At 41.4% G+C, this 7,017-nt stretch overlaps 1 protein-coding gene across 1 annotated transcript in view; it reads left to right on the forward strand.

The window, feature by feature from the left end:
• The window catches only part of ASTN2 (astrotactin 2), a 1,265,353-nt gene that overhangs the window by 266,239 nt on the left and 992,097 nt on the right, over nt 1–7,017 (forward strand). The window lies entirely within an intron of this gene.

Below are 7,017 nucleotides of genomic sequence, written 5' to 3' on the forward strand. Positions count from 1 at the left end.
TCTCTCTGTTTCACAGGGACACTGTTGATTTATTTTTGTTTGTCTGTCTTCCTGTTTGTTTGTTTGTTTTTTTGTCTGACTGTCTCCCTGTTTGTATGTTTGTCTTCCTGCTTGTCTGTCTGTCTTCCTGTTTGTCTGACTGTTTTCCTATTTATAATATATCTGTCTTCCTGTTTGTTTGTTTATTTGTTTTCCTGTTTGTCTGTTTGTCTTCCTGTTTGTATTTCTATATTCCTGTTTTAATTTTATTTTACCTCATAACTTATTAAAGTGATTGCACCTTATTATTTAAGCGCTAGTTTCTAACTTTTTTTTATTATTTTTTTTTTAAAAGGCATGTGTGTGACACCAGTTCACAGGGACACTCATGATAATCACTGAGCTTATAACTGTGACAAGCAACGGTTTAAATCACTTTGAATTATGCATATTTTGAGTTGTAATGCGCAAATTATTAAATTATTGCCTGCTACATGTTAGTTTCACAAATAGTTTTTTTGACTCTAGGCCACAGTATATGGGTGCACCGCAGGGGTGTATTTTGGCCTAGGCAAACAAGGCACTTGCCTAGGGCGGCAGACTTGGGGGGGCAGCACCTTTTTAGTCTCTCTACACACACAAATTCACTACACATACATACACAAACTGCACTACACACACTGTACTACACATGCACACTGCACTACACACACTCACACTCTCCCTACACACACACTCACCACATACACACTCATATACAAACACATACACTTGAACATGAACAATTACTTTGGTAATGCCATGAAAAAAGTGTGACGTTACAACCTCCCCAAAAAATATTATGGCCAAAAAATTCCTAAAACCTGGGCAGGAGTGGGGGGGGGGAGTCTGCAGAATTGTTAGTGCCTAGGGCAGCACAAAATCTAAATACTCCACTGGTGCATCAGTTTGATTAACACTTGGAAATCTCTCTGGCTCATTAGTTATATGTTGGGTAAAATAGAGCAGCTGTTTAATAGAAATAATTCTACTGTTGCACATTATTCCTATGTTTATAGCGCTGCAGAATCATTTGGCACTTTACAAATAAATTATAATAATATTAAATAGCTAAATAAAGGACATTTTCTTTCTTATAGATTCTTTTTGAGAAAAAGCTTGTGACCTAGCCATAGTGTGGGATATTATTATTATTATTACCGTTATTTGTAGAGCGCCAACAGATTCCCTGTTAGGAAAGCTGAACGTTAACCAGTCCTGTGATTTGTTTTACGTATGTATTTATAAGTTCTGTGTATAGGATTTTGATGTTTTGCAGGTAATTGCATTGCTTGTGCCAATAACATAGCAATTAGACCACATTTAAGCTAAATATCTCAGAATAAACAACGCTGATTTATATACTTTAAAGCTGGAATTAAATTGCCAATTAACCTCTCTGCCAACTGGGGAAATGTGTTGGATTTTGCTCCAAGTTTTGCATAGTATTACATTAGAAAATGGTTTATTATATTTATTTGTTTTACTCAGAAACTACTAAAGTGATTTGCTTCAAAGTTCACCGGGTAGATTTACCAAGCAGCGTATACTGCTATCTACCCCCTGTACTTTCCAGCTTGGCGAAATCTAAGTTAAGAAGCAGGGTCTACATCTGATACTTTGGGGCTTGGTTAGGAGTCTGAAAATCAGCTAAATTGTATTTAAAAATATGCAAAACTATACTTTGTTACAAAAAAACTCACAGATGGGCTTTATTAATAGATCATCTACAAAACATGCAATAAAAAATAGGGGTCAATCACAATGTATCATCCAAACTTTTTCAGGCCACTGTTAGGCACATTTTATGTTTGAGCCAATCACAATCATTGTATTTCTATTGTTTCTCTTGTTAAGTGTATCCAGTCCACGGATCATCCATTACTTATGGGATATTAACTCCTCCCCAACAGGAAGTGCAAGAGGATTCACCCAGCAGAGCTGCTATATAGCTCCTCCCCTAACTGCCATTACCAGTCATTCTCTTGCACCCAACGACTAGATAGGATGTGTGAGAGGACTATGGTGATTATATTTAGTTTTATACCTTCAATCAAAAGTTTGTTATTTTATAATAGCACCGGAGTGTGTTATTCCTTCTCTGGTAGAATTTGAAGAAGAATCTACCTGAGTTTTTACTATGATTTTAGCCGGCGTAGTTAAGATCATATTGCTGTTTCTCGGCCATCTGAGGAGAGGTAAACTTCAGATCAGGGGACAGCGGGCAGATTAATCTGCAAAGAGGTATGTAGCAGCTTATTATTTTCTGACAATGGAATTGATGAGAAAATTCTGCCATACCGATATAATGTAAACTCAGCCTTAAATGCAGTAGCAGCAACTGGTATCAGGCTGTCATGTATGTATATTTTACACTTCAGTATTCTGGGGAATGGCACTTCACTGGAATTATACTGTGTGCATAAGACTTTAGCCTAATTTGCAGGGACTGGAAACAGGCTCTTTAATAACACTTAATTTATGTTAAACGTTTTTTGCTGGCATGTAAAATCGTTTCATTTTCTGAGGTACTGGGTGAATAAAATGTTTTGGGCATTATTTTTTCCACTTGGCAGTTGTTTTATTTAATTTATGACAGTTTACTGATCTCTCTCACTGTTGTGTGTGAGGGGGAGGTCAAAAAATTCAGTCAGAAGCTCATTGTATTTCCTGCATGATCCGGTTCATCTCTACAGAACTCAGGGGTCTTCAAAACTTGTTTTGAGGGAGGTAATCATTCACAGCAGAGCTGTGAGATTGTAGTTGACTGTGATAAAAAACGTTTATTTCTGTAACTTTTTTTTCTGCTATCAGGGTTAGTTATCCTTCGCTAATGGGAACAAGCCTTTGCTAAAATTGTGTTTTTTACAAAGATTTGATGCTATAACCTTTCAGTTTATTAACTTTCAACTGTCATAACTCTTTCTGTGCTTCTTATAGGCACAGTACGTTTTCATATTATAGTAAATTACTTGAAAAGTATTTCCAAGTTGCTAGTTTATTTGCTAGTGTGTTAAACATGTCTGATTCAGAGGAAGACATCTGTGCTATATGTGCTAATGCCAAAGTGGAGCCCAATAGAAATTTATGTACTAACTGTATTGATGCTACTTTAAATAAAAGTCAATCTGTACAAATTGAACACATTTCACCAAACAACGAGGGGAGAGTTATGCCGACTAACTCGCCTCACGTGTCAGTACCTGCATCTCCCGCTCGGGGGGTGCGTGATATTGTGGCGCCGAGTACATCTGGGCGGCCATTACAAATCACATTACAGGATATGGCTACTGTTATGACTGAAGTTTTGGCTAAATTACCAGAACTAAGAGGTAAGCGTGATCACTCTGGGGTGAGAACAGAGTGCGCTGATAATGTTAGGGCCAGGTCAGATACTGCGTCACAACTTGCAGAACATGAGGACGGAGAGCTTCATTCTGCGGCTGATGGTTCTGATCCAAACAGATTGGATTCAGATATTTCAAATTTTAAATTTAAGCTGGAAAACCTCCGTGTATTACTAGGGGAGGTGTTAGCGGCTCTGAATGATTGTAACACAGTTGCAATACCAGAAAAAATGTGTAGGTTGGATAAATATTTTGCGGTACCGTTGAGTACTGACGTTTTTCCTATACCTAAGAGACTTACTGAAATTGTTACTAAGGAGTGGGATAGACCCGGTGTGCTGTTCTCACCCCCTCCGATATTTAGAAAGATGTTTCCAATAGACACCACCACACGGGACTTATGGCAAACGATCCCTAAGGTGGAGGGAGCAGTTTCTACTTTAGCTAAGCGTACCACTATCCCGGTGGAGGATAGCTGTGCCTTTTCAGATCCAATGGATAAAAAGTTAGAGGGTTACCTTAAGAAAATGTTTGTTCAACAAGGTTTTATATTGCAACCCCTTGCATGCATTGCGCCTGTCACGGCTGCAGCAGCATTTTGGTTTGAGTCTCTGGAAGGGACACTTGAATCAGCTCCATTAGATGAGATTACACACAGGCTTAAAGCTCTTAAGTTAGCTAACTCATTTATTTCAGATGCCGTAGTACATTTAACTAAGCTTACGGCTAAGAATTCCGGATTCGCCATTCAGGCGCGCAGAGCACTGTGGCTAAAATCCTGGTCAGCTGACGTTACTTCTAAGTCTAAATTTCTTAATATACCTTTCAAAGGGCAGACCTTATTCGGGCCCGGATTGAAAGAAATTATCGCTGACATTACAGGAGGTAAAGGCCATGCCCTGCCTCAAGACAGAGCCAAACCTAAGGCTAGACAATCTAATTTTCGTTCCTTTCGGAATTTCAAAGCAGGAGCAGCATCAACTTCCTCTGCTCCAAAACAAGAAGGATCTGTTGCTCGCTACAGACAACGCTGGAGACCTAACCAGTCCTGGAACAAGGGCAAGCAGGCCAGGAAACCTGCTGGTGCCCCTAAAACAGCATGAATTGAGGGCCCCCGATCCGGGAACGGATCTAGTGGGGGGCAGACTTTCTCTCTTCGCCCAGGCTTGGGCAAGAGATGTCCAGGATCCCTGGGCGCTAGAGATAATATCTCAGGGATACCTTCTGGACTTCAAATACTCTCCCCCAAGAGAGAGATTTCATCTGTCAAGGTTGTCAACAAACCAAATAAAGAAAGAGGCGTTTCTACGCTGCGTACAAGAGCTTTTATTAATGGGAGTAATCCATCCAGTTCCACGGTCGGAACAGGGACAAGGGTTTTACTCAAATCTGTTTGTGGTTCCCAAAAAAGAGGGAACTTTCAGGCCAATCCTGGATTTAAAGATCCTAAACAAATTCCTAAGAGTTCCATCGTTCAAAATGGAGACTATTCGGACAATTTTACCCATGATCCAAAAGGGTCAGTACATGACCACAGTGGATTTAAAGGATGCTTACCTTCACATACCGATCCCCAAAGATCATTACCGGTATCTAAGGTTTGCCTTTCTAGACAGGCATTACCAGTTTGTGGCTTTTCCATTCGGATTGGCTACAGCTCCAAGAATCTTCACAAAGGTTCTGGGTGCTCTTCTGGCGGTACTAAGACCGCGAGGAATTGCGGTAGCTCCGTACCTAGACGACATTCTGATACAAGCTTCAAGCTTTCAAACTGCCAAGTCTCATACAGAGTTAGTACTGGCATTTCTAAGGTCACATGGATGGAAGGTGAACGAAAAGAAGAGTTCTCTCTTTCCACTCACAAGAGTTCCCTTCTTGGGGACTCTTATAGATTCTGTAGAAATGAAGATTTACCTGACAGAAGACAGGTTAACAAAGCTTCAAAATGCATGCCGTGTCCTTCATTCCATTCAACACCCGTCAGTAGCTCAATGCATGGAGGTGATCGGCTTAATGGTAGCAGCAATGGACATAGTACCCTTTGCACGCCTACATCTCAGACCGCTGCAATTGTGCATGCTAAGTCAGTGGAATGGGGATTACTCAGACTTGTCCCCTACTCTGAATCTGGATCAAGAGACCAGAAATTCTCTTCTATGGTGGCTTTCTCGGCCACATCTGTCCAGGGGGATGCCATTCAGCAGGCCGGACTGGACAATTGTAACAACAGACGCCAGCCTACTAGGTTGGGGCGCTGTCTGGAATTCTCTGAAGGCTCAGGGACAATGGAATCAGGAGGAGAGTCTCCTACCAATAAACATTCTGGAATTGAGAGCAGTTCTCAATGCCCTTCTGGCTTGGCCCCAGTTAACAACTCGGGGGTTCATCAGGTTTCAGTCGGACAACATCACGACTGTAGCTTACATCAACCATCAGGGAGGGACAAGAAGCTCCCTAGCAATGATGGAAGTATCAAAGATAATTCGCTGGGCAGAGTCTCACTCTTGCCACCTGTCAGCAATCCACATCCCGGGAGTGGAGAACTGGGAGGCGGATTTCTTAAGTCGTCAGACTTTTCATCCGGGGGAGTGGGAACTTCATCCGGAGGTCTTTGCCCAAATACTTCGACGTTGGGGCAAACCAGAGATAGATCTCATGGCGTCTCGACAGAACGCCAAGCTTCCTCGTTACGGGTCCAGATCCAGGGATCCGGGAACGGTTCTGATAGATGCTTTGACAGCACCTTGGACCTTCGGGATGGCTTATGTGTTTCCACCCTTCCCGATGCTTCCTCGATTGATTGCCAGAATCAAACAGGAGAGAGCATCAGTGATTCTAATAGCGCCTGCATGGCCACGCAGGACTTGGTATGCAGATCTAGTGGACATGTCATCCTGTCCACCTTGGTCGCTACCTCTGAAACAGGACCTTCTGATCCAGGGTCCCTTCAAACATCAAAATCTAATTTCTCTGAAGCTGACTGCTTGGAAATTGAACGCTTGATTTTATCAAAACGTGGTTTTTCTGAGTCAGTTATTGATACCTTAATACAGGCTAGGAAGCCTGTTACCAGAAAGATTTACCATAAGATATGGCGCAAATACTTATATTGGTGCGAATCCAAGAGTTACTCATGGAGTAAGGTTAGGATTCCGAGGATATTGTCTTTTCTACAAGAAGGTTTAGAAAAGGGTTTATCCGCTAGTTCCTTAAAGGGACAGATTTCAGCTCTGTCCATTCTTTTACACAAACGTCTGTCAGAAGTTCCGGACGTTCAAGCTTTTTGTCAGGCTTTAGCTAGGATCAAGCCTGTGTTTAAAACTGTTGCTCCACCATGGAGTTTGAACTTAGTTCTTAATGTTTTACAGGGGGTTCCGTTTGAACCCCTTCATTCCATTGATATCAAGTTGTTATCTTGGAAAGTTCTGTTTTTAATGGCGATTTCCTCGGCTCGAAGAGTCTCTGAGTTATCTGCCTTACATTGTGATTCTCCTTATCTGATTTTTCATTCAGACAAGGTAGTTCTGCGTACTAAACCTGGGTTCCTACCTAAGGTGGTCACTAACAGGAATATCAATCAAGAGATTGTGGTTCCATCTTTGTGTCCTAATCCTTCTTCGAAAAAGGAACGTCTGCTACACAATCTAGATGT

Source organism: Bombina bombina, chromosome 12, assembly GCF_027579735.1.
Source record: "Bombina bombina isolate aBomBom1 chromosome 12, aBomBom1.pri, whole genome shotgun sequence".
NCBI classification, from domain to species: domain Eukaryota; kingdom Metazoa; phylum Chordata; class Amphibia; order Anura; family Bombinatoridae; genus Bombina; species Bombina bombina.